Source organism: Nicotiana tabacum, chromosome 9, assembly GCF_000715075.1.
Source record: "Nicotiana tabacum cultivar K326 chromosome 9, ASM71507v2, whole genome shotgun sequence".
Classification (NCBI taxonomy): domain Eukaryota; kingdom Viridiplantae; phylum Streptophyta; class Magnoliopsida; order Solanales; family Solanaceae; genus Nicotiana; species Nicotiana tabacum.
Window position 1 is genome coordinate 90880946 of NC_134088.1, and position 8679 is coordinate 90889624.

Genomic DNA, 8679 nt, shown 5'->3' on the forward strand with positions numbered 1-8679 from the left:
AGAGTCTTGTCGCCACCAAAGACTTCGAAGAGAAGTGTCTTTCAGCTCACCCTCGTACGTGGGCCGTTAGCGTATATCCTTCTTCCATTCTTCCTTCAAGTATTCTTGTTATGAAGAAAGATTTCCACTGTCAAGATTTAGATATTATCGCTCCCGACCCAGCGGAGCGGATAACCTTACCTAGGAACGGTTTTACGTATTTTTATACGTATCCCTTCACCTTGGGACCGTTCTCTTTGAGTGGAGAGCTTGACTCTGTCATCGTGGAGTTCTGTATTCGCTACTAGGTGTGCTTGGCACAGGTAAGTCCTTCGGTGGGGAGGACAGTCGCTTGTCTTCGGCGCTTATGCCAGGAGACGGGAGAGGAGCTAATCCTAGCTCGATTGATGAACCGCTATTCCCCCAAGATCTTCTATGGGGGAATGATAAATTTTAGCAAGCGTGACCACCAAGCTCTGCTATCCAGCATGGATGATGACAATGACCGTGGGTGGATGAAACGACTCGTTTTAGTTGCCATCAGTGACATTATTCCAGCTACGACTTCATTCCGTTAAAGATCATTCCTTGTTGTTATTGACCCTTCTCCTTTCCTTTTTTTCAGTGGCTCGGTGGGTTCCACCTAGGGTTGAAGGCTTGGACCAGTGGGTCCAGAAAAATTTGGACGTTACTAAGCCTGAGACCCGTACGTGGAAAGAACTAGCCCTTAAATATGGGTGGAAGGCTAAAAATCATAGTAAGTCAAGCTCACCTCGTTCTTACCTTTTAGTATAAGGAATTTATTTAATATTTCTCTCTTGTTGGACTCAAGTCTACCCCAGGGCTCAGTTGTCATCCCCGAGGAGGACGTTTTGGCTAATCCTGCTGACGCGGCGAGGTTGTTGCAAGAAGCTTTTATGCAAACATGTGTCTCCGGGCCTGCTTCTGGTATGAGTGCTTCTTCTCGAAGTCCCCGACCTGAGAACAAGCGACCAAAAAGAAGACGTTCCTCTGCGGCTGAGGGAAAAAATAAAAAGGCAAATAGTGCCACTCCCGAATCGTCTCCGAAAGTTGTGGCGATGAGCCCCCAGCCCGGGCCAGTCATAGACAGCGTAATGATTGACGATGATGGGGAAGCTAGCAAGGAAGGAGCTTCTCAACATTGAATACGGCGACCTTCCTCAGCTCAACAGACTGCTCAACCTGTTGAGTTAGGTACACCAACCGAGGATGACGAGCTCAAAAAATCACTTTAATTATGCTCGCTAGTCAAAGATAGTATAGTATAATATCGTATCCACAGGGATTAGAATTAAACAGTATTTTTGTAGTACCTAGCTTGATTGCTATCCAGGAGAATCAACAGTCGAGATTTATATGATTTCTAACTAAAATTAACTAAGATTATAAAGGTATTGACTAATGACAATCGAACAAAGATAAGCGAGGAAGTTATCAGTGAGAGAAAATAGGGGTTGATAGGATAGGTGCAAGATAATTATTTTGGATCTAACTCTAGGTAATTCACTTCTAATGTTTAAGTGAGTCTCTCGAATTCACTCAATTATTAGTTCAAACGTTCAGCAAAACATTCTCTCTCAATTATGTCTTAACCTCACAAGATGAATAAATTTAAGCACGTGAAGATATGCAAGAATGCGTAGTGGATTGATCTTTAGGAGAACTTCTTTCGATTATCCTTCTAACTAGTTTCCTCCATGTCACTTTCTGGAACTCACTTCTTAGCTTTATGTAGAAATGCTTAGTAGAGAAACGCTCCATATTCTGCACCTCTTCCATCGTGTAATCTGCCTCATCAAAGTATTTGGTGGCCTTCAGTATCTTCTGAACAACCCAAGAAGCCTGCTTAGGCACATCTTCAAAGATATTCATTGTCTTCCCATAATAACAGTAAATCCACCTCACCCATAATTTATCTGCCTTCTTACAAAGATTTCATAATAGCTTGCTTATTGCAGCTTTGTTCCAAGTTGTAATATCCAAAATATTAAATCCTCCTGCAACTCTAGGGTAGCATATCTTGTCCCATGCTAGGAAGGCTTTCTTTGATAATTCTACACCTCCAGACCAAAGAAAGTTTCTACAAGTAGATTCAATGGTTTTAATAACTTTCTTAGGTAGGATAAAAATCTGAGCCCAGAATACTTGTATTGAGAGAAGTACTGACTTTATCAGTTGAGTTCTTCCTACATAAGATAAGAATTTTGTAGTCCATGACTTGATTCTGCCTAACATTTTATCAAGGAGAGACTGACATTGGATAATTGAGACTCTCTTAGTACTTAGAGGGATCCCCAAATATCTAAATGGAAGTTTCCCCTTACTAAATCCCAAGATGTCCAGAATTTCAGTTTGAACCTCATTTTATATCCCCTCCCCCACAATAGACAGAGCTTTGCTAAGATTTGTAACAAGTCCAAATGCTTTAGAGAATTTTTGAAACTGATCAAAAAGTAATTGGACAGAAAGAACATCCCCTCTACAGAATAAAAGTAGATCATCAGTAAAACCTAGCTGGATAATGTTCATTTTAGCACACTTTGGGTGAAAATTGAAGTTTGGTTGTGTCCCTAATTGTTTGAGCATCCTACTAAGATATTCCATTACAAGGACAAACAAAAAAAGAGATAGTGGATCACCTTGTCTTAATCCTTTCCTAGCTTCAAAAGGTTTTGATGGTTTCCCATTAATAACAATAGAATAAGACACTGTCTACACACAAGTCATAATCCAACAAACCAAAATAGCAGGGAAGCTCAAGCTAATCAAAATTTGTTCTAGAAAAATTCACTCAACTGAGTCATAGGCTTTTTGCATATCAATTTTAAGCATACACCTTGGAGAAATCCCTTTCCTCCCATAACCCTTAACTAACTCATGGATTAACATAATGTTATCGGTTATCACCCTCCCTAGGACAAATGTTGCTTGACTTCTATCCACGAGACCATCCATAACTTTCTAAAGTCACTTAGTAAGTATTTTTGATATTATTTTATAAAGCATTGTACAACAAGATATGGGCCTGAATTCCTTAATTGAAGAAGGATTTTGTACCTTTGGTATCAAGGTGATGTTAGTGCAATTGATAGCCTTGTACATTGTTGTTGACTGGAAGAAATGTTTAATGGCATCAGATACTTCACTCCCCAATGATAGGCCAGGCTCTTTTAAAAACACGTGCATTAAAGCCATCACAACCTGGAGCCTTTAAATAAGCAATATCTTTCAAAGCTTGGTAGAGCTCTTCATTTGTAATGGGAACAATAAGCTGGAGTTGTTGTCCTCTATTTAGAATGGGATCATTTGCCATTATGTTAGGTTGGATTGCAGGCAGATGTGTGGAACACGTACCTAACAACTTCTTGTAAAACCTTGTGACCTCCTCTATAATTCCTTGCTTTGTCTGTATGATTTCACCTCTTTCTGAGAAAAGTTTTCTGATATGATTCTGAGCTATTCTGCTTTTAACTTTAGTATGAAAATATATAGAGTTTGTATACCCCAATTTTAACCATTGTACCCTGGATTTTTGTCTCAAAATACTCTCCTCAACCATGACCCATTTCTCTAAAGATAACTTTAACTCTTTCTCTTTTGCATAGATATCAGGTTGTTTATGGCAATCCCTCATTTATTCCTGCAACTCTATTAAATGTTGCCTTATTGTCTTCACCCTTAGGTTAACTTTTGAAAACCCTTTCTCATTCAACTTATTTATTTTTACCTTTATAGCCTTTAGTTTCAGCCATATGCTTTCCATAGGAGTTCCTTGTATAGCTGTATACCATACATTTTCAACAACTTTTTGAAAGTCTAGGTGATCAGCTAGATGGTTCAGGAACTTGAAAGGTCTGGGGCTTCTATCTTGCTGCACTTCCACAGTGATACACAATAAAGAGTGGTTTGAGAAATAAGGATCCATTGCTACAACTTCCAGATGAGGCCACTTTGTCAACCATTCAGAATTAACCAATGTTCTGTCTATCTTACTATGCACATGATTATTAGTCCAAGTGTAATACCTTCGCACAATTTTCATTTCAGCCAAACAGAGTTAGTCAAGAAATTCTCAAAATCTTTAACTTCTCCATCCTGCACTTGGGTACCATTCATTCTATCTTCCAGCTTAAGTATTGCATTAAAGTCACCCATAACTAACCACGAATTATGAATTCTAGACTCCATTTCTTCTAAATTCCCCCACAGCCCCTTCCTATATTCAATTTTGTGAAGACCATATACAACAGTAAGTACAAACATTGTGCCTCTGATGGGATCTTTAACAAGACAATGTATATATTGGCTATTGGTGTCCTTGACTATAATATCAGCTAATCTCGAATCCCATACTAACCAGATTATTCCTCTACTATCAGAGTTGAAATTAGCATGCCAGCACCAACCTTGAACAACTTTATTGATAGTCGTCCTAGCATTTTGTTGTTTGACCATGTGCTCAACAATGGCTAGCACTACTATTTTTTCCTTCTTTATTATCCTCATCAACTCCTTTTTCTTGTAAAGCTTATTCAAGCCCCGCATATTCCAAGTAGCTACTTTTATTTAAAAATGGATGGGGGAGTAGTAACCTTCACCATACCTCTCTGATTACAATGTCCCCTCTCCACCGTTGCTAGGGATGCCTTAATCAATCACTGCAAAGTATGCTTTGCTAGTGGAGTAAAACCATTTTCTGTCTCAACTGTTTCATCACAAGGGGCGGCATTCATTAAAGACTTGCCTATGGATTTGCCCTTTACTTGTGTCAACCCCTTCTCTTCCTGCTTACCATTCCTTTCCTCAGATTCTTTATCCTCTGTTGTTGGTTTGTTGTTGTTCTTCTGTCCAACATCCTGATGGGCTTGGACACTTTCTTCCTTCCCTTCTTTATTTATCCAAACTTGCTTAAACTTTTTAACTATCGGCTTGATATAGTTAACTGGCTTCTTCTGGATTTGTTTTGGTTGAACTATTTGGAAAGTATGACCTATCTGACAGCAGTTGGGACAATATTGAGGTTTCCAATCATATCTAACTTCCTGCTCAAATACTTTACCATTTGGATCAATCACCATGACCGTCTCAGGCAGAGGTCTTGTGACATCCATTTCAATCAACAAACGGGCATAGGAAATTCTCTCTATTCTTGAAGTACAATCATCAGCAAATAGTGGTGTTCCCATCCTACTTGCGATTATACTCAATGACTTCATGCTCCAGCAATTTAAGGGTAAGGTTGGGAAGTTAACCCACAAAGGAATCATTTTCAACACTTCGTCATAGAAATTAAAATCAGCACCCCATGGTTTGACAATCACAGGTTTGTTATTTAGCATGTGAGACCCAGAAAATAGGATTTCATCCTTTTCATCAATGCTATGAAACTTTACCAAGAAATACCCCTCATTATGATAGTAGATTTTTGGTTTGTTAGCAAACTTTCCTTGACCTATGATAAACCTCTCTACTGTCCCTATTGTTTGTGATTCTCCCATAACATACAAGATCATTGAAGCCTTCCACTTCTCATTCTCCTTATCCACTTCCGCCTTTTCTAATTGCACCATTTTAATGCCATCTTTAATAATAGGAGCAAAAAATGTAGGTTCATACATTTTGAAGCCAATTTGTTATCGACAAATAAATTCGCCCATGAATTCCCCTCAGTATTTGTATTTGCCATATCCAGACGCCTCTGTGCTCCACCTTGTCCGCTTTGTTGATTTTCCACTTCCGTGATCCCCTGTTCAGTTGGTATCACAATTTTTGGAGCAGATGACTGTGTTTCAATAGGTCTCGGAACTGATACATGCTTTCTATCTTTAGTATTGGTAACAATCAGATTTGGGGGAGTAACCATCACCCCAGTACGAGATGAATCAATGACTCTAGTTGTACGTATGTCAACTCCAGCAGATTCACCCAAATTTACTCTATCTATCTTCTCATTGACAATTGCAAGCTGATCCTTCTTCAATAATCTATGGTTCACTTTAGTTAACTTCATATCCGATTGTTCAATTTTGTTTGTTACCTTTTTCTTCCAAACCCTAGGCATTTCCGATGATGGTGTACAATAATTTCACCACTATCGTACACCGAGAAAAAAACTCTAGAGAGAGAAAGTTAGATATAGAGAAATTTATCACAAATAAAGTTAAAGTAATGGAAAACATAGATTCAATCCAAACTCATGTCTTGAGTAAAGAAGAAATGATGAAATCTATGTGCTCGTATTCTTCCAACTCCTCCTTAGCCTCCCTTCGGTCGAATATGTGTCGACAAATCTTCAAAAATAACGTTTTTCATGTATTTATACCAAGTAGGGTCGGGCCCAAACGAAATCACCTTGTCCTAGATGAATTAGGAAAATTACTATGTAAAAATTGCACAAGCACGCCGCATGGGGCGACGCGCCATGCGGGGCATTAGAGGGGAAATCTAGAGAGCTGATTTTTGATAAACAATAGGAAAATGGGCAGCCGCAGCGCCCCACGCGCTGCACTAGTGAGGTTTTCTCAGAGTACGGAATTTTTCTCGCCTTTTGATATCCAGATGTGGTTTTCGACCCCCGAACGCGATCTCGACTTAATCCCTTGGGCTTTTACTCAGATTTCAAAGCTCCAAATAGCTCGAATTCATTTCGTAACGTCTACATAGCTCGGAATTGCTCCTACAAGGCATAAAATACACAATAAGTGCAAAACACTATCAATTAAAGCTCAAACATGAATAAAGTGCAGTAAATTAGAGTGCAATAAGCGACTAAAATACGAGATTATAGCCTACCATCAACACCCCACACTTAAACCATTACTCGTCCTCAAGCAATCAAACTACACTTCACATAACCACGATCGTTTTCAGCAACTCTCATAACTCATCACACCAAGAATATTTAAAACAGATTAAGTATAATACCGTAACATCCTAGCCTCAAATTTTGACTCAAAGGAACCACACATTATTTATAACCCGCTCACTTACTCTAACACAAAGGTCAACGATATTACCTTTCCTTCATGAATCAAGTGCCCTCACACAACAATAGAGAGTAGTTCCACACACAATAGAATTAAGAACAATTAGGAACTCAAGATAGAAAGAATTCGCTCACTCTCAGAAACAACATTCATATGTCATAAAAGACGTACCATAGGCTTTCCCATAGTGTACTACTCTACTAATTGAGCTCATTCAGTCAAGGATCAAGTAGGACTTTATTTGGTTGTAATGCAGGCTGCGAGATGGGTATGATACATTTAGATATAAGAGTGACTACACCTCCCTAATCACTTTAATACATATATTTCATTGTTCAAAATCCCACACTTATGCCAAACCAAAACTCCACCTTCACATCAATATACATTAACTCCTAAATTCTTTAAGCACAATTACATCAAGAGTTACAACTATCAAGGAATATTTTGCTCAATCATACAATTAAGTTTTTCTTTTCTTATTCAATTCAAGTAGCTCTTGCTTTTTCGATACAGTGCACCTTTCTCCTTATTTCATTAGGTCCACCCAAAAGCCAAACCAACCACCCCACACTTCAACTTTTACAAAATTCATACCAAATTCAAGTGCTCACGAGAGGTAAAAGGTTCAAATAGATGGTCAATTCAAACAAATGGGCAGGGCTAGTAATGTAGTTGCCAAAGAAATAGGATTACAGGCTCAACGAGGTTAACTAATATATATCACAATTCGGTGGGTAAAAGTATATCATTGGCTTAACAAAGAAATGTCTATATCACTTCCAAGAGTAGATAAAACTACTATTTCGCTTTGAAAACACACGGGGCAAGTTCTAAACATCAATGCAATGCACAGAATATACAAAACCTCACACACACATGGAACATAACTCATTCAAGATTAGGCTATCAACACACTCTAGTCAAAGAAGTTAAGCAAAGTTAAGATCATACAATTTAAGGTACTTATACAAGAGTCAAAATTTGAGCCTAAGCGTCACAACTAAAGCACTCACTATTCTCAAGGTATAATAAAGTCAAGATACATTGTCTTCAATTCCAATCATAGCACAAGGTTTCCAACTCCTAACAAAAATAAAAATTAACTACAATCGGTTCAAACAAAACCCTTAGAAAAGAACCGCGGCATAAAGAAAAACCAAGGAGGAATTGTTACACTACCTAACAAAAGAAAATCTTTTTGTCTTTTTCTTTCGACTTTAATCCGTCAAGAAACCCATCGAATGATATCCATCGTCGGGAAAAATCGAAAGTTTTTTATTTTTATGTTGTTTTTCAATATTTTCTATCTCTAACTACTAAAACTAACAATATAGAAACTAACAAAACAAAAACTAAAACTACTATACATACATAAAACATACAAATATCCCCCACCCACCCTTGAAGTTGTGGCATGTCCCCTTGACACATAATTAAAAAGCATAAGGCAGAGGAAACTTCCTTGAATATCTAGTCGGTGTCTGAGTCGATGTCGGGATCCATTCATCGCCTTCGAACTAATGCGCACATTCATGCATACAGCTTCTTCTCAGCCTTTCTGGGGTACACCCCACACTTATCTTTCTCACTCAGTTCAGCCTTCTCTTTTGAGCCCTTCACTTTCCACTCAACACTAGCAGCTGGTTTTTCCTTTTATGCCCCCTTTTCTATATTCATATCAAAAGTCACC